Source organism: Anomaloglossus baeobatrachus, chromosome 4, assembly GCF_048569485.1.
Source record: "Anomaloglossus baeobatrachus isolate aAnoBae1 chromosome 4, aAnoBae1.hap1, whole genome shotgun sequence".
NCBI classification, from domain to species: Eukaryota; Metazoa; Chordata; class Amphibia; order Anura; family Aromobatidae; genus Anomaloglossus; species Anomaloglossus baeobatrachus.
This window is the reverse complement of record NC_134356.1, coordinates 399,447,614-399,472,454: the sequence shown is the minus strand read 5'-3', so window position 1 is coordinate 399,472,454 and position 24,841 is coordinate 399,447,614.

Genomic DNA, 24,841 nt, shown 5'->3' with positions numbered 1-24,841 from the left:
CACCATGATATCGCAGCTGTGACCGGGCGGGGACTCTAGTGCTCAGCATTGCAAGCATCGGCTTGTGATGTTGTAGTGTGCAAAGTGCCCCTAAGACTAATATTGTCAGAGTATTACTTCCCTTTGAAGCGCGGTCCCCTGTCTATTTGTGATAACCAGTGCACCAGTTTATGGGCTGCAGCCACCAGCTGTGTGCTTTACCTTGGCTGCTTATCAAAAAATAGATGCTCCTCAATGGCATTTTTTTTTGTGTGTTTTTTTTTTCAATAATTTAAATAAAAAAATAAAGAAATGATGTGGGTTCCTGCCCATTTTTTATAAGGAGCAGAGATAAACAGGCTGTGAACTCTTACCAGCAGCTGTGAGGCTCAGGAACCTTAAAAGAGCCTTAAAGGGAGCATTTAAGGCTCCTGGAGTTTCCAGCTGTTGGGAAAACCTGAAGGCTGTGAACTCTGGTAAGACCTGAAGGCTGTAAATTCTAGGAACATTACAGACTCTCTTAACAGTACCTGGTTGACTGATGCCACAAGAGCCAATGCCTAGGAACTTCAGTAAGCTTAAAGTCTACCTTAAACGCTCCTTTAAAGTTTACGGGCCTCACATCTACCGGACTGTAGGACTGTACTGCCCTCGTGTCATGAAGTAGGTGAACTGGTGTCACCTAACAGGAGAACAGAGTGCCTGACTGTCATACTGTGCTGCTGCAATGACATGTAGTCAGACAGTCGGCACTTAGTTCACCTGAGGTCACTTCTGGCAGCTCCCACGCTGCTCTCAGTGTGATGATAAGGCTGCGGTGAGTGGTTATTTGTTCTAATTTCACCTCTCACTCTGGCCTCCAGATGTATCAGGTTGTTGTGGGACATAGTGGGGGTGTTTCTGGGGTTAGTAACTTGGTTAAAGAGGGTGTTGTTTTTTTCATAATTTTTTTTTATTTTTTGTATTTGTGTCTTTTTTTTCATTTTACTTACAGGGTTGGTAATGGGGGTTCTTTTAGACACCTCTCCATTGTCAACCCAGGGCTTGATGGCAGTCATTATTTTTGACAAATCACAGTTGACATCAACCCCATATATTACCCCAATTGCCACCACATTAGGGCAATCGGAACAAGCTAGGTAAAGCACCACAATTGATGCATAAAATGGATTTGCTAATTGTAGGCCTGCTGAGGGCTGCTATTTTAGGCTGGGGAGGGCCCAATAAACATGAATCTTCCCAGCCTAAAAATACCAGTCCCCAGGTGTCTACTTTACGCTGGTTATCACAAATAGGTGGGGCGCTACAAGTAATTTACTTATTTTTTCACTGCAACTGCAAATCACCGTAATGCTAGTAGCAAAAATGGCTACGGCATTACTCTGATTGGTAGCCAGTCCCTGCATGTTTAGTGGCTGAAGATCTTGTGCCAAACATGCGGGGAGGGCACTTGAAACTCAAGATAAATACCGAATTCAACGAGTAATGAATATCCCAAATACCTTAATATTCATGCGAATAACGAATAGTGCTGAATATGCTAGTGCAAATAACTAGTTATTACATCTGTTATCAGACTTTGATTTAAAGTTAATATAGGTGCAAAAAATTAAATATACCCAGAATCTGTGTAAGTAAAAATTTCAGCTCATGACACTAAGGCTATGTGCGCACTTTGCGTCGAGGTAGCTGCAGTTCTAAACACATCCTCTGGCAGAAATTGTCTTTGTCAAATTTGGTCTTGACCACAAAAACGCTATAAATACGCTTGCGTTTTTACAGCGTTTTTACCGCATTTTACATGGTTTTTCACTGCTTAAAATCAGATGCGTTTTGACTATAAATACAATGTTAAATAAAGTTTAAACATTCAAACACTTTAAAAAAAGGAAAAAAAGATAACAATTATCAAGATTAATATCAAACAAAAAATGGCTTATTTTATTAAAATGTTAACTTTATGATAATAATATGCATAAAATTACACTTATTTATTGATTTTTATAAATTTAATTGTCGGACTATGAGTGTGTGTGTAAGGGGACATATCATGCCATTAATATTTTGTCAAAAATGCATGCAACTATTGGTCCAAAACGCATATTTTCTGCATCAAAAAAGCATGTTAAACGCTAGAATTTTGAAGTTAATTGCGTTTTGCAACTTCTCATTGACTTCAATGTTAGCAAAACGCTGCCAAAATGGCAAAAACAATTGACATGCTGCTACTTTAAACGCTGAGTTTTTGCCAAAATTTCTGCACCTAAAACGCTGCGTTTTTAACAGCAATGTGTGCACAAAAAAGCTCTATTTCCCATAGACTTTGCTTGAAATTCAAAACGCATGCATTTTGGCATTAAAACGCTGCAGTTCAAAACGCTGCGGAAACGCAGGTAAAATCACTAAGTGCGCACATAGCCTATTAACAAGCCTTCACACAGGTCAGTCAAAAACGTAGTAAATTATAGGTCTCAGAAAGTGGTGACAATTTTTTTTTCTACAAAGTATCATCGTAATTAGGCCCCTTTCACACGTCAGTGATTCTGGGATGTTTGTGCTTTTTTTAAAATGTACCAGAATCACTGACATACGCAGACCCATTATAATGAATGGGTCTGCTCACACGTCAGTGATTTTTCACTGCACGTGTCTCCATGCGGCGTACCCGCGTGTGCGTGATTGCCGCACGGAGACATGTCCATTTTTTTCTGGCATCACTGATGTTCCACGGACCACGCAGTGGTGTGGTCCGTGAAACACGTGCCAGAAAAAAACGTGCTTTTAAAATAAAAATCATTTTTACTCACCCGGCGTCCAGCGATGTCCTCTGCAGCCCGTTCTCCCTGCTGCTTCTGAGCCGGCTCATTATTGCGCGACACAGCCGACCCCGAAGCAGCTGCTGCGGGGTTCACCGCTGGCCGGATGCAGCACCGCGGGAGCGATCAGCACCATGGACAGCGGGAGCGCGCACAGGTGAGTTGTTTTCTAAGTGCAATCACGGGTCACGGAGAACGGAGCCCGGATTGCACTTAGACAACCCAGGTGTGCCGTGAATCACGGCACACGCAGGGACATGTGCGTGTTTTACACGCTAGTGAAAAATGTCACTGTTTTTCACTGACGTGTGAAACGGGCCTTATACAGACTTAAATCTGAACTTCGCCTGTTCACTTTTATCATACTACAAATGCTGTGAAACTAGTAATAACCGAAATACAATGTCAGAATTGTATTTTTTTTCATCATTTAACCCATTTTTCAGGACTTTCTGTAGTAAAGTGAGTGGTGTCCTACATAACTACCTTGTCCCGCAGATAACAAAGTTTTGTATAGGTATGTTGATGAGAAATTCAAAAGTTATGGATTTTGTACAAAGGATAGGGAGAAACAAGTGTATACTGTAAAAAACAAAATAAAAGTAATCATGAAGGAGTTAATTTAGATCTGGTCTTGAATTTCATTACCATACTTTTTGGACTATAAGATACACACAACCAAAAGACACACCTTGGTTTTAGAGGAGGAAAATATTTGCATAAAAAATGTGGTCTTTACACATTGTTATGAAGGGTATCTGCTGTTTACACTGTTATGGGGGTAATGTCCTCCAATTCTGTACTAATGTCTCCCATCCTGGTTCCATTCAGGTATATATCTCCCGCATCCTAGAATACAAGCCCCTCATCCTGGTATATATGTGGCCTATCCTGGTAAACACAATGCCCAGCCAGGTAAATATGTGGCCCATCCTGGTATATATGATCCACATCCTGCGCCCATCCTGATATATTTGTCCCCAATCATTGGTCCATCCTGGTATATATGCCTCCTGGTATGCATCTTTTTTAACACACAAAAAAACAAAACAATTCTACCCACCTTCCCTCTGCTTCTCTGACGCTGGCAACTGAGTGCTGTTTACGCCTCAATCACAAGCCAACATCAGCTGCCAGCTAATCAAAAATAAATATTCACTGCTCCTCATGCCCATAATCCTGCCCACCTCTAGGCACCAGCTTTAGTACTAAAAGAAGGGTGGGATCATGGCCATGGAGTGCAGTGAATATTTATTCTCATTTATAGCAGAAACACATGACCACTGCAGCTAATGAAGGAAACCGGCAGCTTGCGTGGTCACGTGGATCCGCTATTAAAAAAAACTAATATACAATTCTCCCGGCGCCCATAATCCCACCCACCTATTTGCACCAACTTCAATGCAGAGAATTGAGCGGGATTATGGGCATGGGGATCAGTAAATATTAATTTTCTTTAATAGTGGACAAATTTGTTGACCCTTGCCCCTGCCTTTCTGCAGGACCCTACTTCTGCATTCTGTAATCTTCTTCACTGCCACTTCGCTCCAAGAGCAAAAAAGGTACATTTGGACTATAAGGCCCTGTGCGCACTAGAAAAAGGATTTTTCTCAAGAAATTTCTTGAGAGTCTGAAAGATTAGCGCACTTGCGTTAACACAATACACCAATAACGCACCAAAAAACACATGGGTTTTTACCGTGTTTTTGTGCGTTTTTGATGCATTTTTTTCCGCAGGTTGGTCCCTGCATTTTTTAACCATTATCTATGGCAAAAAACACAGGTACCTGCAGAAAAGAAGTGACATACGCATTCTTTTTCTCAAGAAATTCTGCAGAAAGAATGTTCTTGAGAAAAAAAACGCAGTGTGCGCACAGCTATTTTTTTTTTCCATAGGTTTTGCTGGGGAATGTCTGCAGAAAGGTTACAACCATTTTATCAAGAAATTTCTGCAGCAAAAACAATGTGCGCACAGGGCCTTAGAGGCATCCCCCACTTTCCTCCCAAAATGTTTTAGGAAAAAAGTGTATCAATAAAACCAGTATTTCTAGATTTGGTTTGGGGTTTATAGAAATTAAGGGCTGTGATCTGTATAGCTAAATCTTCTAAATATGTCAACATTTGAATTGACAAATATATCAAAAAAACTAACCCGCACATCCAACATATGTGAGCAAGTGATAGCTGAAAACATAATATATTTACAAAAATATATACAGCTGCACTCTAGAATACCAACAATGAATATTGGATTTCTTTTATTGCATTACTGCTATAGAAATGTTTGAGAAAGAGATACTTAGCCTATCTATTGGCCAATGCATGTGAGCCCAGTAACCAATGAAAATGTGACCTCTTATATACCAGAACCCTAACTTGAAATGTCTCTATCTGGATTAAAAAACTTACATGCCTGAGCAGAAAGGAGCAGAAAGGATCCAGCTATAAAAGAGGGTGGACACAGCCTGGTTATATTGCGGAGTGGTCAGTCGGAAAGAAATGCATTGCAAATATATCGAAAAGACTAACCCGCACATCCAACAGGTATGAACAGGTGCTAGCTGAAAACACAATATAACTACAAAAATACATACAGCTTCGCTCTATAATGCTAACGCTAACAATGAATAAAGGAACTCTGGTAATGCATTACTGCAATAGGAATATTTGAAAGAAAGTGAGAAAAGTTTGCCGCCCAGTGCCCCGTTACCTTCAGGACGTCTCAGGGTCTTCAGGGACGGCGCATCCTGGGTCCTTCTGGTCACAGGTAGGTTGACTTCTATAGGATTCGTGACGCCACTCTCGGTATTGTGGTCAGGGTGACCGCCACTGCAGATTAGGGGACACCTGGGGCTGATGTTGAATGCAGTTAGATGTAGTGGCCTCCTGAGAGTGAGGCTGGCCCCAGGGCCCAGTGTGGGAGTGTAGTACCACAGGTCACAGAAGAACTCACACACATAGCAGGAATGTCTCTCAGGGTTTTTATTCACTTCAGGTGGCAGGGGTGAGTAACCCGGGCGATGCTGTGATGCTCCAAGTGGGAACCAGGCTCCTTCAGGCTGACTTAGGGGGTGGCTGCTGACTCACCTTCCTAGCCCTCTTGTTTTTGTGGTGACCCAGACTTGTAGTCCTTCGGGGTCACCCAGGGAAGTTGCTTCTGCCTGTTCTTCCCTTTTTCGGCCCATCTGCTTGTAGCCTGGACTAGGTCACTCCGGCTGCTTGCCTCTTGTGATCTATGGGCCCTCTCGTTGCTATGTGGCTGCGGACTCTGTGGTGTTTTGGTGAAGGGTATGAAGTACCCCCACCTGCAGGTTGAGTAGGCCAACTGAATGGGCCCCTGCTCTGGGGACCTGTAACCCCATGCGGGACTGGTCCTCACCTGGCAGTCCCTGTACTCAGCCACCCCTTTGCAGTCCAGCCTTGGGTGGATTTCAGGTGACACTCCCAGGTGACCGTTCTCTCCCATCAGTAACCACTGCACCTGCGGTGTCTGACTAGTGACAGCCTTCAGGTTTCCTCCTTGCGACTGCTCTCCCAGAGCTTCACTAACTGACTGGCTCACTACTTTCTCCCCTCTGAGCCTGCCTCTGCAACTTAGCAACCAGGCTCCATACCACACCCCTTGAGAGGAGATGGAGGCCACACCCCCTCCTGGATTCCCCAGGGGTTCCTTCAAAGGTCAATGTGGGAGACCTGGCTACTATGCGCCTGTGTAACCACACCCCAGTCAGCCTTCTGGATTACCTGTGTTTTACTGCCCCCAGCATGGGTGCAGTACTCAGTGGTGCCTGACCAGGTCAGGGGTGCCACAAAAGCACATGATGTGACAGGAACAGCACTATTACCACCACCAGTGTCACCTACCATTTCTAGTGTCACCTTGCATACAGAAAAGCTATGATATGAAACCCATGACCCCCCCCCAAAACATTGAATGCTGGTCACGAATATGGCACTCATTTAACTTTGATGCTCAAAGTGGCCACCGTCAGCTGCAATGCATATCTGGACTCTAGACAGCATACTGTATCTTGCTGCACGTTGTGTAATATGGTGGGTGACATGTTTGCACAAGCATCTGTAATACATTGTCATAGGTCTTGAAATGTTGGTGGAGGGGTCGCATACACCTGCTGTTTGATGTGACCTCACAGAAAGAAGTCCAATGGGGTCAGCTCAGGTGAACGTGGAGGCCACTCCACGCTGCCACCATACCCAATGACTTGTAGGAAGGTTTCCATGAATTATCGCTTCACATCCTCAGCCTTGTGAGTTTTACACATTCTTATCACAGCATTTCTGTATGCAAGGCGTCGATTCGTATTGAATTGCTGATGCCCTACAACTTTGTAATTCACTTTTTTCTCTATCTCGTTCCTTTTTCGAGATAAAAATGCTAACTCCATTGTTTTCCACCAGGTGGTGCTATAGGTGGTTTTCTTGAGTAGCACATGGCTACTTTACTATAACTAGACACCACTTCCATGCCTATAGCTGCCGCCGTTCTCAAGTTAATGGTGGTGGACAGGATATGGGTGGACACACTGTATATTGGTGACACAGGGGAAGCCCCGGGATTTCACGGGGCTGAAATTACGGGGCTCCCCCTGCACCAACAATATATTTTTTTCAGTAAAATCTATATATACATTGGGACTTCCAGCAACTTTTGTACTGTTTTCCTTTCATGTGTTTTTACTCTGGCACAGGGAGAGTCTATTTTGAGATATTTATATATGTAGTTACATTGTATAACACAACCTCTATATGGTATCTCTTTTTCCTCTTTGATATAGTATTGTACTTTGTAATATATGTCACGTTGTAAATCATGAGATATTATGCTAAAGTGTGACTTATGCCTTGTTTATCACACTCATTGTTGTCCTTTTCATTTTGATATGTTACAAAACTTTTTAATATAGTCAATAAAAGTTATATTATAGTAAGCATTGTTAGTCTGCGCTTTTCTCATGGTACAAGATATGCATAGATGGATATATGCTGCAATACCATGGTGGGATGCATACAAAATTTTTATCCCCTGATGAATTTCTCAATACATAATTTTCTGATGGAATTTATTTAAAAGCGGGCAGTACAAGTGCATCTCAATAAATTAGAATATCATCAGAAAGTTAATTTATTTCAGTAATTCAATACAAAAAGGGAAACATATTTTATATACAGTAGAGTCATTAAAAACAGAATGATCTATTTCAAGTGTTTTTCTGTTAATTTTGATGATTATGGCTTACAGCCAATGAAAACCCAAAAGTCATTATCTCAGAAAATTAGAATATTATATAAGACCAACTGAAAAAATGATTTTAGACTCAGAAATGTTGGCCTACTGAAAAGTATGAGCAGCAAATGCACTCAATACTTGGTCGGGGCTCCTTTTGCATGAATTACTGCATCAATGCGGTGTAGCATGGAGGTGATCATCCTGTGGAACTGCTGAGGTGTTATGGAAGCTCAGGTTGCTTTGATAGCAGCCTTCAGCTCATCTGAATTGTTGGGTCTGGTGTCTCTCATCTTCCTCTTGACAATACCCCATAGATTCTTTATGGGGTTTAGGTCAGGCAAGTTTGCTGGCCAATCAAGCACAGTGGTACTGTGGTTATTAAACCAGGTATTGATACTTTTGGCAGTGTGGACAGGTGCCAAGTCCTGCTGGAAAATTAAATTTCCATCTCCAAAAATCTTGTTGGCAGAGGGAAGCATGAAGCGCTCTAAAATTTCCTGGTAGATGGCTGCGCTGACTTTGGTATTGATAAAACACAGTCGTCCTACACTAGCAGATGACATTGCTCCCCAAACCATCACTGATTGTGGAAACTTTTTTTTTAAACAATACATTTTTTAGTCAGTTTTTTACACAATACAAAAGTAAACCATAAACCTTTCTTACACAACAACAAAGACAAATTACAAACACCAAAGTAGGAGTAAGGAAAGAGGGAGGATACAGAGAGAAAAAAAAGAGGGGGGGAAGGGAAGAGGGTAATGCCACATAGTACCAGTCCTAGGATTCATAATAGATTAACAGGAGATAATGGTCAGGAGGGTTTTTCGAAAAATATGGAAACTTCACACTAGACCTCAAGCAGCTTGGATTGTGGCCTCTCCACTCTTCCTCCAGACTCTGGGACCTTGATTTCCAATTGAAATGCAATATTTACTTTCATCTGAAAATAACACCTTGGACCACTGACTAACAGTCCAGTTCTTTTTCTCCTTGGCCAGGCTAAGACCCTTCTGGTGTTGTCTATTGGTCATCAGTGTCTTGACACAAAGAATGCAACAGTTGTAGCCCATGTCCTGGATATGTCTGTGTGTTGTGGCTCTTGAAGCACTGACTTTAGCAGCAGTCCACTCCTTTTGAATCTCCCCCAAATTTTTGAATGGCCTTTTCTTAACAATCCTATCAAGGCTGCCGTTATCCCGAGTGCTTGTGCACCTTTTTCTATCACACTTTTTCCTTCCACTCAACCTTCCATTAATATGCTTGGATACAGCACTCTGTGAACAGTCAGCTTCTTTAGCAATAACCTTTTGTGCCTAACCCTCTTTGTGGAGTGCATCAATGACTGCCTTCTGGGCATCTGTCAAGTCAGCAATGTTCTCTATGACTGTGTGGCCTACTGAACCAGACTAAGGGACAATTTTAAATGCTTATAAAGCCTTTACAGGTGTTTTGTGGTAGTTATTCTCATTTTCTGAGATAATGACTTTTGGGTTTTCATTAGCTGTAAGCTATAATCATCAACATTAACATAAATAAACACTTGGCATAGATCACTCTGATGGTAATGACTCTATATAATACATGCATTTCCCTTTTTGTATTGAATCACTGAAATAAATGAACGTTTTGATCATATTCTAATTTATTGATAGGCACACTTATGGCATTTTCATCATGATGCTGCTCGCCTGTCTGTGCTGCAAAGTCACTTTGGCCTTCCCACTCACCACCTCATAGGTGACATACCAACAAGGTGGAACTCCACTTTGCTTATGTTGGTGAGAATATTTGAGCATCAGCAGGCAATAGTTGCATTTCAGCTGGAGCATGCATGGCAGAATCACTTTGTGGACCAATGATTGGGCCTCCATGCAGGACCTGTGTGCCATGTTGTGCTGCTTTGAATACTCTACTAAAATTACCAGTGCTGATGACACCATAATCAGTGTCACTATAGCAATTTTATGTCTGCTGGAAAAATGCTGGAGGCCATGATGGACAAGCTGGTGGCCCAAAGGAAGAGGAGCAGGAGGAAACATTGACTCATCTATCTTGGCTGGTTTCCACACAGGGCTCAGAGGTACTGTTTTGGGGTCTAAAGAGGCCATGTACCCAACTTTCTAGCCAGAAGATAATTTCGGAGGAGGAGGTGGAACTGTCTGCCCAGCAAAGTGGCTGGGAAGTTAGGTCAGGGGCATCATTGCATGGCTGGGAGGATACATTAGAGCCAGTCCACACATCTGAGACTGAGGACAGCTTGTTGTTGACTCTGGGAAGCCGGACACACATGAGCTATTGCTATCACATGCTATTGTGCCTGCCCAATGACCCTCGCATTTTAAGTATTCTGACCGACGGTGATTACTTGGTGTTGACCTTGCTGGATCCACGCTAGAAAGACAAAGTAGAATTGCTACATTCCCCACTGGAGTCTGTTCGAAAAAATGCAGAAATATAAGGCCAAGCTGTGTAATGCTGTACTTATGACATTCTCACCAGCTATAGAGGCCTCTGTGGAACAACAAGGCGGCGGAGGAGGAGTAATAAAGCAACATGGCGGTGGAGTCAGCATTTAGCAAATATGGTGGAAGAGTACGTGTCCATACGTATCACAGTGCTAGCTGATGGTCCAGCACCATTTAATTTCTGGATTGCAAAACTGAATACATGGCCTGAGCTTGCCACCAAACCCCTTAGAGTTGCGGGCCTCCCCTGACGTGAGTGTACTGTCTGAACATGTGTTCAGCACGGCAAGGGGGGTCATCACAGACAGGCGCATCCACCTGTCCTCAGCTAACGTGGACAAGCTGAGTTTCATTGAAATTACTGTTGTGGATTACACCACACTTGTCCATACTGTATCTTTAGCTGAGTAGGCAACTAGACCACCCGCAAACTGACATTAGTATAGTCTATTTGCCATGCCCGGTGTTTTGGAGACTTCAAAAATACAGTACCCCTAACAATAATATCACATTTAAAACCCAATGAATAAATTATTTGCTGCCTCCTTCTCCTTCTCGTCTGCTGCCTATTCCCCCGACACCACCATGTTCACCTAACCCTAATCTACTTCGACCTCCTCTTCATTCCCCTGCAGTTTTTTTTTTCTTTTATTGAGGTTACAGTTTCATAAATGTTATGCATGTTATGTTCATGAACAAAGAAAAAAAAAACCCTCCAAAAAATGTAAAAAAAAATACCTACAAAAGAAAAATTAAAATAAAAACTAATCAGAATTAAAAAAATCCCCCCCTTAAAAAAGGTATCAAAAAAAAAAATTTAAAACATACTAAACCACCCAAAAAATTATTCCCCCAACCCCACCCCCGAAAAAAATTGTGAAAACAGGACTATTACCTTTTTGATCTACATCACCACGTCCACCTGAACCTACTTTACTTTATCATCCTGCTCCTCCTCCGGGTTCTTTTTTGCTGTTTTTGTTTGATTAGAGCTTCAAGTAAGTAAAGTTTAAACAAATGTAAAACTGACAAAAAAAATTACAATATTTTTAAAAAAAATAAAATAAACATTTAATTTGTCTGGGTCTGTTGGGACTGTTTATTTATTTTTATGGGTTTTTTTTAATTGAAGCTGGAGTCAATGTGCACCAGGATCTGTCCCCGTAATTGACACAAAATTATGCCTGTCACCAGTGTAAAAAAATACCTCTTGCCACTTCTCATCAGAATCTGTGGTCTTAGTTTTTAACAAAATTCTCCTTGTCACCAGTGTGCAGCCAGTTTTTTGGCTTCAGTTTAGAGAAATAAAAAAAAAAAAAAAAATACAGTCACTGTGCACCAGGTATTGCAAGCTTTTTTTTGTCAAAAACCTCTATCTGTGCTGTGCTTTGAACAATAATTTTTTTCAAAATAAATGCTTTGCATTCCTGGGATAGACACTGATCAGCATGGGTGAAGCGCTTTAAGATTAAATGGCTGGAACTGGCAGTAGCAAGTCTAGCTGGTGTACCTCTGGCTCAATTCCATATCCAACTATGAGCTTTTTAAATGCTAGATTGTCCACTATTGGAGCAGAAAATTTGCTCATGTGTGGAAAATGTTAGAACAGGCAGTCTAAGAATTGGTGCCCTGCTGAAAGCGCAGAGTTGGCACATGGGGAGCATGGGCATCTTTTGTCAATGTCACCGCCTTAAAAACGAGCAAAGTAATGTGAATCTCAACAAGTCAGGCACCTGGCAGTTATTGTTTTTTAGCACTCTGTTGGATGCGGTTCCGTGGCCCATCTCTGTGTTAATTCGGTGCTGTGAGGTAGATCTCGGGCAATGATAGCTGTGAAGGTCAACTCGGTAAAAAGGCTGTTTATGGGCCTTTTTAAACATTGCGTGCTGAGTGGTGGATCTCAGGCAATCTTGGCTGTGAGAGTCAACCTGGTAGTGTGTCTGTTTAGGGGCCTTTTTTTTACAACTCTGTAGTCTGTGGTTGAGGAATGCCAATCTTGGCTTTGTAGGGAACTGAGAATGCAGGCTATATAGGGGAATTTGATTAAACTTATTGCTCTGTGGGGGAGGTCTGGAAATATTGACTGTGTGGGTGAACTGGAAATACAGACTCTGTAAGGGCTTTTTTTAAATTATTGGTCTGTGGGGAATCTCTGAAATCCATTGCCTTTGGGGTCATTGTTAAAACTGATAGGTTCTGCATTTACTTGCTATGAACCCAAATTTTCTATGGTGACAGAAGCCCTTTAAGTCATTTACCTATCCACATTTGTTTGCTGGGCAATTGACATGCTCTTAACACTATTTAAGTGCCTTTTGCAGCCCCCTAGTCCTTTCTATGACCATTTTACAGCTCATAACTTCAGCTCCCCATTGACTTGTACGGAGTTCGTTGTTCGTGGTCAAGTTTGGTTGCTGAACCCAATTTTTTTTTGGGGGGGGCATGCTGGTGTAAGGCAGGAATGACATACCATGAAAAATAGCGGCAGCTGGGGAACAAGTACCAAGGGACAGCAGATGCTATGAGTTTGCAGAAAGCCTCATCGCCTGCTCTCTGCAAATATCCCCCATGCACACACTTTTATTTACCCACGTCATTGCACCTCTGAACCCGGGTATATGCTTCTGGCTTCAAAGGCTCACTGCACATGTTGGGGAGAAAAGAAGATTTTTCCAGCAGCCGATATTTCACTCATCTGTGGATATAAGCCATGCACTTCACTTCTGGACATGTGCAGTCTGCTTCTGAAGCCATACACACAATGGTATGAGTACTTGCGCAAGATTTGCAGAGAGCTGAGGATGACGCCATCTCTTCTAAATCATGTTATCTATGTGACAACATGCTGAGGGAAATGACTAGTCTGGGGAAACCAAAGTCCCATGGACTTATCAAACTTCTAATTTCAATGAGAAAAAGGAGTTTAATAATAAATTTTTAAGACATGTGTTTAAGTATCAAACTCTAAAATGGATTGGTTAGTTAGGTTATATAGCAAGCAATATTCAAGTGTTGGTGGGTTGGATGGTATGGGGGACCTGTCAGTTTCCCTTTAAATAATTTTTTGGTCTGGCCATGCTTAGAAGTAGAGATAATCGATCGTGCCAAAGATTGGATCGGTTAAGGATCGCCTAGCCCGTCTGAGGTCGCCAATTGGATTGAAGATCTTAGGCAATCCAATCGTCGATCCTAAAGTGATGTGTTGTAAAATGATGTAGGGGGGCTGTAAAAGAAAGAAAATAAAAAAGGGTTAAAGCAGTACATACTTACCGAGTCCCCACAGCTGCAGTGCTACTTACGGGGCTGACATTTATTCCTCAACCATAATCACTGCTTTGGTGATAAATAAATATAACAATTGGCTTGGGGTTCCACCTGTATTGATACCGGCACATAAAAAGCCACTGCTGCAGCCCCAGCTGTGCGCTTATCTTAGCTGTGTATCAAAATAAGATAAATCGCATGCAGCTTTTTTTTTTTTTAAATTATTTAAATAAATAATTTAAAAAAACAACAAAAATTTTGATACCCAGTAAAAATAAAATCCAACAACTGAGGGGCTGGTATACTCAGGTAGGTGAAATCCATGCTTATTAGGCCCCCCAGCCTAAAAATAGCAGCCTGCAGCTGCCCAGGATTGCGCATCCATTAGATGCAACAATCCCGGCACTTTACCTGACACTTCCCGATTGCCCTAGTATGGTAGCAATGGGGGTATTAAGTGGTTAATGTCAGCTCATAGCTACCACTAAGCCCTTGATTAGTTATTGGTAGGGGTCTATGAGACCCCTACCACCACTAATCCTATTAGTCAAAATAAAGAAATGCAAACACTCAGAAAGATCCTTTTATTTATTTATTTATTTATTTATTTTTTTTTAAATCTCCCTCTTTCACCAACTTATCCCCAAGACACCAAGGTCTAATGTAATCCACATTACGAGGTCCCACAACAATCCCAGCTCTGCTGCATCTGAACTAGCAAAGAGTGGTCATAGAGCAATTACCGCCTACTGTGAGCTTTAGGCAATGAATGACATCACTCAGGTTAGTTACTGTCACAGCTGGAAGTTCCAAAGCCCTCCACCTGTGCCTGCAGGTAACCTGACCACAAGGGACCTCAATGAACTCTCAATGAGTTCACAGACCTGCATTCCCTGCAGAAAATAGAAGTTTTTTTTGCCAAGAGATGAGCATTTGATGCTATAATTTTTATATCATATTCTTGCAAGCAATCTATACCTCCTGTTAAAAAAATGCATCACTACCGTATGCAGTATGATGCAATAGCAATGTGATGTTTTGCCAGGAGGTGTAGATTGGGTCCAGGAATATGGTATTCAAATTTTAGCAGCAAATCTGCATTTCTTGGCAAAAAAAATGCACAAAAATGGTTTTGGCGCAGTTTAGGGGCAGTTTTCTTCCAGGAGGTGCAAATTTGGTGCTGAAATCTGGTGCAGCAATCCTGAGCTGCTGCAGGCTGCTATTTTTAGGTTAGGGTGATCCAATAACCATGGGCCTCCCCAACCTGAGATTACTAGCACACAGCTGTTGGGCTTTATCATGGCTGGGTATCTAACTTACGCTGTTTTTTTAGAACTATTTATTTAAATATTTTGGAAAAAAAAGTCATATGCGGTTCCTTCTATTTTGATACCCAGCAAAGGCTGGGTTCCTTCTATTTTGATACACAGCCAAGGCTGGGGGTTGCAGCTTGTAGCTGTGGGCTTTATCTGTGCTGGTATCAATAGATGGGGACCCTATGCCAATTGTTTTATTTATTTATTTTATACCACAATAGAGATCAGCACAGAGCGTCTGTGATTCCAACCAATCCCAGACACTGTTTGGGGTGGGTTCTGACTGCAGCCAATCAAAGATGCCGGAGGGCAGAGAAATCAATGAATATGGATGAAGGATACGGCCTCGGGAGTAGCACTGCAGCCGCAGGGAGATTCAGTATGTCCTGCATTAACCCTTTTGCTTCCTTTTTTTTACAGTGGCCAATCACAGCCATGCCAATACTTGACATGGCTGTGATTGGCAGAGGGAGGATGTATTTTGCCATCCAAACATTTACCAATCCTTGGCAAGATTACCAACTTTTGTGATAAATGTTCGGATGTTTTTTCCCTATCTGATCTGGCCACATATCATACGATTTTAACATTTTTAACATGCTCATCTCTATTAGAACTCAACTTTGTTGTATTGCTCAGCTTGAAAGAAATAGGTAAGGGAACTGTAAAAGACTGTCACCTGTGATTGACACAATGTAGTCATCATGTATTTTGGTTGTGTCTATATCTGATCAGCAGAGATGAGCGGACCCATTGAAGTTCAGGTTCGGCGAGTTCAGCTGGACTTTACATAAAGTTCTATTCTGGACTGGACTTGAACCTCATTTGAACACACTGATTGTGCAGCTCCGCTCTTTGCCAACATACAGCCAGTCATAAACAGAACAATTCCAGGGTAGGGAGGGCAGATTATTTTTTCTTATTTTTTCTTCTTGCACACTACATTCTATAACACTGATTTTATCCCCAATGCGAGCCATTCCAACACTGCAAGCGGCTCTCACTTGACTGAACACCGAGCATACCTGAGCACAGCGACGCTTGCTTGACTGGTTTGCATACGTAAAGCACCCAAACTGCAAACACTCATTTTTTTGTTAAAGTCTGTATTAAAGGGAACCTGTCACCAGTTTTTTGCTCAATAAGCTGTGGCAACCACCAGTGGGCTCTTATATACAGCATTCTAACATGTTGTATATAAGAGCCCAGGCAGCTGTGTACAACATAAAAACACTTTATAATACTCACCTAAACCGTCGCTGCGGTGGACGTGGCTCAGATGGGTGTCTCCAGTCACCGGTGCCAGCGCCGCCTCTTTTGGCCATCTTTGTCGGCGCCTCTGTTGTCCTTCTGGAGCCGTGGGGCATGATGTGTCCTACATCATACATACTCGTCGACATTCAAGTCCTAAGCAGGCGAGTGGGACCGGCGAGTTTTTATGACCTAGACGCGTCATGCACTGTGGCACCAGAGGGCAAAGACGCCCATATGAGCCACATCCACCACAGCGACCGGTCTAGGTAAGTATTATAAAGTGTTTTTATTATGGTCTGCAGAGCAGTCTGGGCTCTTATATACAACATGTTAGAATGCTGTATATAAGAGCCCACTGGTGGTGGACGCAGCTTAGAGGGTAAAAAACAGGTTCCCTTTAAATATGAACACTGAACTTTACTGTTTGGTTTGGCTCATCTCTACTGATTAGTGGTCTACTTTTTTATCACATCTTAAAGGTGATGAAACTCTGTAGTGTGCCTGTGTAGATCTGGTATCTGACTACATTATTTATGGTCATTGTATGGCAGTATTATTGGTTTAATAGTGGCAGCATACACCTTTTACTAATAGTGTGATTGGATTTAAAGCAATATCATTTTGAATTGATAGAGAAACCTCTAAACTGTCTAAAGCACCAAAATACATTATTCTGGTCTGGAATCATATGTTCATTCCAGTAAAGTGTTAAAATATTATCATATCCTTCCTGTGTGAAGTTTCCCAGCAAGAGCTGAGCAGTACTTCCAAACCATTGTCATCTTGGAGACAACCTGTAGTTTTAAATGACTAGGTTGTCAGTTTTCAAGCTTTTTGCATTTGCTTTTTCTGCTTTAGTGAATAGTAACAATTACATTGCAAACAGCGTGTTATTTCCAAGTGACTTTTGACAGATATCTTTGTGTTAGATATATTGCAAACTTGAATTAATTCCCTCATTATACTGCAGCTAAATTTAAAAGTCCTGCCAGCATATTACTGTAAACTAACTATAAGTAATATTTGTAACTAATGAACAAAAGAAATAGTAAGCATATGCAGTTTGAATATAAACAATTAGAACAAAAAAATTACATTTCTCGAATAATAAATATGTATTTATTTACAGTTATATTGTTAGTATTTAAAACAAATACAAGTATTGTGTTTTTTTCTTAATACAATTGCTTGTTTGTTTTAGGTGATTGAATTAATAGACCATCCATTCTTTATTTGAAAGGTACACTTGAAAAATAGAATACATAGCCTTGATCCTAACATATATTTACTCTTTCTTTCTAATTTACCATAAGAATCAGCACTTGAGCTAATTTGAAATCAAAAAGAATGTTTTTGTCTTTTGAATGTTATTTGTTTTCAAAATTAAGAGAGATAAATATTGTCCACAAAATAATTATTTCCAATCTTACAAAATAAATGAAACATAAACATGAAGCTTAGTGAAATGTTTATGTGCTGATGATATTATCTAGCCGACATTATTGTGTATCACATATGCCATTTCAAATTAATGCTTCATGGAGATACCATATAAACAATTTTTAAAACATGAAAATAAAATCGGATAGTGTATATTACATTGAAGTCCATATAGTTTCTGGCAAATTGGAAGAATGAAAGAGAAGAAAGAGATAGAAAGAGAAAGGACACGAGAAAGAGAGAATATCAGTAATACAGAAAAACAGAAAAAAAAAAGAAAAAATTAAAGAGGCAAAGCTAGAGAAGGAGGAGCACAAAGAGAAAGCAAGGAGAGAAATGGGATTTATTACATCAACTATGTTGGCAAGATTCTCAGTAAACTATTGGAGATGTGATGAAAAAGGACGTCTGATTAAGATATGGTGGGAGTGTATGTGCACCACACCAATTTGGAAAAAGTAGAAAAAATACTATAATTTTTATTTGATTATCTAATTATATTACATCTACATATAACTTTCAACTAAATTCCACATTAGAAGCCAGAGCAAAAATTCCTTTAAACTGGAGAAAAAATAAGTCCAAAGTTTATTAGATGAAAATATGCTCCATAACTGATATATTTTGGAGAATAAAGGTATTTAATAAAACAAACATGTCTGGCGAGTTTACAGGTCCTCTTTAAACATATCCCAGCAGGTTACGGTCCCACAGCAAATTTTTTTTAGTGAGTTTTTGATCTTGCAGAATTTCTGCACCAATTATTTCTCTGTTAATTTGGTTTTGTTCTTTCATTGCCTTTTTTTAGGATGCATTTTACCACATTTTTGACGTTGTGGTTTTTGTCTCTTTTCAGTGCATCATGCTTTAAAAAAAACCTGCTTTGTTTTTATTGTATCCTTGCATTTGGCAAAGACAAAACTTTATTGATATACTGTACTTCTGCACTGATTACATGTCTTTTTAATGTGTTTCCACTGCAGAAATGCACTAAAAATAAATTTACATTGTTTTACCTGATTTTCAGCATCTAATGCATGTCTATGGGAAAAGTAAAAAAAAAACACAGTGGGCATGAGATTTTTATGGGTGCCATCCACTTTGGTAAGATGTTGTGTTTTTGATGCAGCATCAAAAACTCACTAAAAGGTCATCATGGGAACGTTGCTTTAAAGTGTTTTATTATTGTTTCAAACAACCCTGGCCACTTTCCCTAACAGAGAGCATATTTAAAGTTGTTTGCTGCTTTATATTCTTAAAGGGAATTTGTCACTAGTTTTTTCATACCTAATCTGAGAGCAGAATAATGTAGGAAAAGAGACCCTTATTCTAGCGCTGTATTACTTAGTTTACTGGCTGCAGCAGATTTGATGTTTTTAAATGTAGGATGAAGCAGAGATCAGAGAAATAACACCACCTAAATTACAGCTGTCTACAATGTCTGTAGACAGTGAGCTCCTTATTAGAGGATGGAGCATGGTTGGAATACCAGTTGTGTGCTCTTACAGCTACTGTAGGATGAGCAGTGATAAGCCTTCAGGTGATAAAACCCACATTCCAAGTAAACAACAGCACGCAGCCGGATAATTGACACATCACTGAATTTAGTGCTTTAACCCCTACAGCATGATATCCTCAGAATATTAAGAAAAATAAAAAATCTGCTGTCAAATTCTTTTTAAAGCCCCAGAATACATTAGACTAATGTTGGCTGAACTAGCCAATATGAACAGGATTGGCCAACAGTCTAAGTTGTATGGGGGTTTCAGCCGACCGATTGTCGGGAGAGATCTCGATAGTTCTCCTGTGTATGGGACAGTTGCTGAGATGGCTGGTGGGAGAATAATCACCTGAAGCATGGTTTAGCCGATGAACATCTAATCTGTATGATGAGCCCTAAAACAATATACTATTAGGAAAAGAAGCCCAAGTGGCTTAGCATTTAGATAAACTAAAACTGTATGAAATAATGACATGTGCATGTAATGTGTAGGCATTGTCCAAGGTAAAATGTCTACAATAAAAAGTACATTTTGCAGCTTTAAAATATATGTGATAATAATGGACTTAGTCACACCAGTACATGTCTCTGTACAAATGTAATAAAATGCTGGTATTGCTCGAAGCTATGCTATATAAGCTTGAGTAACCTTAGAATAGAGGTTCTCTGTGAGACTCTTGTAATATCTCATATCTCCTTCCGTGGTCTCGGATAGAAAAATGTACAGCTGCCTATAGTTTGGCATAGCAATAATAGCTGATTACCATTAGTTTCAGCTGTCAGACTCGGCTGGTCACCAACTGATTCTCATTTACAGAAGAGGTCAAGCCATTGCAATCATAGATATATTCATAGCATGCATTATATACTGTAAAACTTAATTCAGATTACTTAAATCACTCAAACCCCCAAACTGCTTAACTTGGGATTAACCGTTTTCTAATAAATCTATCTAGTTTGCCCATAAATGCAGTCTAATGTGTCTGTCAAATAAATTTAATTTCTTAGACCAGCAAAATGAGAATATAATCACACGTTAGATAATTTAATTTGGAATTGTTTTATACTGTCTACCAAATTGATTACCAGTAGAATTAGTAATTTGGCAATAGCTTCGACAAACATGAACATATGCTCATTTCATTTCCTGTATATCATTGTCTTCTGTTCAAGGAAGTTTGGAGAGATTACATTACACTGCCCTAAATTAGTTTGTCTGCATAACAAATGTGATGTTGTTTATTTGATTTTAAATGCTTAAAGCTATGTGCGCACGTGTGCGTAATTCATGCAGTTCCGCTGCGCTTTGTAGCGCAGCGTAACTGCATGCGTCCTGCGTCCCCTGCACAATCTATGGAGAGTGTGCAGGGGCCGTGTGCACGTGGCGTCTTAGAGCGCAGTGCTTGGGCTGCTGCCCGAAGCGCGCGTTCTAAGAAGTGACATGTCACTTCTTCCGTGTGCTTTGCCGGCAGCCCCTGCTCTGTCTATGGCAGGAGCTGCAGGCAGAGCGCACGTTCTCTGCCGGCACCATGCGCTTCAGAATGCAGCTTTTCAGCTGCGCTCTGAAGCGCACCTTTTAGGTGCGGTGCAGAGCGCACACGTGCGCACATAGCCTTAGTGTTGAGCTGCTGTTCATCTTTTTGGCCATAAAATATGTTGGACCTTTTTACTATATTTATTCCATTCCATGGATCTGTATTCAACTCTATTGTTTTAAGGAGATTTTTCCAAAATTAAAATAAATAGAACAGGATACATTTTTTCCTAAAAGGTTACCTTAAGAATTGTTAAACATCCCATTTGGGTCTGTCTTGCATTCATTTACACACCCATTATATAACATATTTCTATGTGTGGTGGTTAGCCATTTACAGGAATGTGCAATGATCAGTGGCGTAACTACAGTCTGATGGGCTCTGATGCAGAGTTTGAGCATGGGCCCCCCCATCATGGGCCACTTCCTGGTCAATATGTCCCCCATCCTGGTAAATATGTCCACATTGTAGCATCATCCTGGTGTATGACCCCATCATGACTATATCCTGATATATATGTTCCCATCCAGGTATATATGTCCACTATCATGGCCCCATAAAGGTATAAATATCCCCATCATGACCCCATCATGGTATATCTCCTCATCATGGACCCATACTTGTGTATGACCCCATCATGCCTTTATCCTGGTATATACACCATGTGCAGAATTATTAGGCAAGTTGTAATTTAGAGGATTTTTTTTATTATTGATCATCAACTATGCTCTCAATCAACCCAAAAGACTCAAACATAAAAACTAATATTTTTGGAAGTTGGAGTGGTTTTTTTTAGATTTGGCTATCTTAGGAGGATATCTGTTTTTGAAGGTAACTATACTGTGCAGAATTATTAGGCAACTTAATAAAAACCAAATATATTTCCATCTCACTTATTTTCACCAGGTAAACCAATATAACTGCACAAAATTTAGAAATAAACATTTCTGACATGCAAAAACAAAACCCCAAAAAATTAGTGACCAATATAGCCACCTTTCTTTATGATGACACTCAACACCCTACCATCCATAGATTCTGTCAGTTGCTTGATCTGTTTATGATCAACATTGTGTGCAGCAGCCACCACAGCCTCCCAGACACTGTTCCGAGAGGTGTACTGTTTTCCCTCCCTGTAGATCTTGCATTTTATGTGGGACCACGGGTTCTCTATGGGGTTCAGATAAGGTGAACAAGGGGGCCATGTCATTAGTTTTTCATATTTTAGACCTTTACTGGCCAGCCACACTGTGGAGTATTTGGGTGCATGTGATGGAGCATTGTCCTGCATGAAAATCATGTTTATCTTGAAGGATACCGACTTCTTCCTGTATCACTGCTTGAAGAAGTGGTCTTCCAGAAACTGGCATTATGTCTGGGAGTTGAGGTTCCCTCCATCCTCAACCCAAAAAGGTCCCGCAAGTTCATCTTTAATGATACCAGCCCATACCAATACCCCACCTCCACCTTGCAGGCATCTGAGTCAGAGTGGAGCTCTCTGCCCTTTACTGATCCAGCCCTGGCCCATCCATCTGGCCCATCAAGAGTCACTCTTATTTCATTAGGCCATAAAACCTTTGAAAAATAAGTCTTAAGATATTTCTTGGCCCAGTCTTGACGTTTTATTTTATGTTTCTTGTTCAAAGTTGGTCGTTTTTCAGCACTCCTTATCTTGGCCATGTCCCTGAGTATGGCACACCTTGTCCTTTTGATACTCCAGTAACGTTGCAGCTGTGAAATATGGCCAAACTGGTGGCAAATGGCATCTTGCTAGCTTCACGCTTGATTTTCCTTAATTCATGGGCAGTTATTTTGCGCCCTTACTCGCTTCTTGCGACCCTGTTGGCTATTTGCCATGAAATGCTTGATTGTTCGTTGATCACGCTTCAAAGGTTTGACAATTTCAAGACAACTGCATCCCTCTGCAAGACATCTCTCAATTTTGGACTTTTCAGAGCCTGACAAATCTCTCTTCTGACCCATTTTGCCAAAGGAAAGAAAGTTGCCTTATAATTAAGCACACCTTATATAGGGTGTTGATGTCATTACACCACACCCTTCCTCATTACAAAGATGCACATCACCTGATTTACTTAATTGACAGTTGGCTCTCAAGCCTATACAGCTTGGAGTAGCACAACATGTATAAAAACATGTATAAAATCTCATTTGCCTAATAATTCTACACACAGTGTATGGTCCCATCCTGGTGTATGTCCTCATCCTGGTGTATGACCCCGATCATGGATATAGCCTGGTATATATTGCCCAACCCTGGTATATTTCCCCATCATGGCCCCATCCTGGTGTATGACACCGAATATGGATATAGCCTGATATATATGGCCCCACCCTGGTATATATGTCTCCATCAGTGCCCATCCTGGTATATGTGGCCCCATCATGGCCCATCTTGGTATATATGGCTCCATCCTGGTATATAGCCCCCATTATGGTATATAGCATTCCATACTGGTATATAGCCTCCATTGTGGTATATAGAACCCCATCCTGGTATATAGCCACCTATCCTGGTATATAGCCCACTCATCCTGGTATATAGCCTCCACCGCACTGCACACAGTAAAAAAATAAAATAAATGATTGAACTATGTGTCTACTTTCATAAAGAGGTATATGGAATTTTGTATAGATAGATAGGATGGATTTATAGAAATATAGATGTACAGATACATAGGATGGATAGATAGGATGTACAGACAGATAGCTTACACAGACAGATAGTATAGACAGACAGACAGTATACACAGACAGATAGTTTACACAAACAGATAGTATACACAGACAGACCATATACACAGACAGACAGTATACACAGATAGTATACACAAACAGATAGTATACACAGACAGACCATATACACAGACAGACAGTATACACAGACAGTATATACAGACAGACATTATACACCGACAAACAGTATGCACAGACAGTATACACCGACAGTATACACAGACAGACAGCTAAATATTGCACACTGTACAGGACAAATATATCTTATACATAACACATAAAGACAACTCATAACAGATAATTCACATTATACTCACCTCCTTCTTGGCCTCCTGGATTTCAGAGAGTCTTTAGAAGCAGCATCTACGGCTGCAGCAGTACAGGCACTCCACCTCCCTCTCTGTGTGGTGAAGACGGAACAGACAGGACACACAGGAGGGGAGGATGCCCTGTGCTGGAGCTTGTGCACCGAAGGCAGTTGCAAAGGTCGCCACTGTGATCGGGCCTGGGGCTTCAGGTGCCTGCAGGGCCCAGCCCGATTCAGATCAGATGGATGTGTGTCCGCATGTACACATGCAGCTGAAATATATCGCAGTACAGAGATCCGTTGGGTCCCTGTACTGCGATGTGCTGGCCGCCGATTAAGACCGTGGATATTGCTCCCCATGCTCACAATCCTGGGCATTGGGAGCAGAGAATATGCTGGTAGCTGATGATTTTACTAACAAAAGTGTTCATAAGTATACTTAATACACTCTGAAACTTCTGAGTGGTGGGCTCCTATCATGCAAACTAGGATTCCACAATCCTTTGAGGACTACCATGCAACAAAAAAAGAGTAAAGCACAAAACAGTACTAGGTTAGTGCAAAAGGCAAGATCTCGTGATTGTGTGAGTTGCCGAGAAGAGTTATGACATTAAACCCATCATGTCGGGATTCCACAACCCAGAATTTTGGGCCTGACTTTTGCTAGAAAGTCATGCTCTTTTTTTTTATTCGAGAGTGGGGTGAATTTAGTGCTACTTATGAGCATCTTTGACAACAACTTATATTTAGGCTCCTAAAAGTCACAATACATGTAACAGGGCTGTAAAGAATTACAATGAAAAACACCATAAACATAAAGTTGCAAGCCAAGATAAAAATATATAGTACTTTTTTCATACAATGAAATATAAAATATCATATAAATAATAAGACACAACTAAATTGAGTTGGAACTCCTGGAAAAATGTAAAATTCCTACAGTCATAGTGTGCATAATA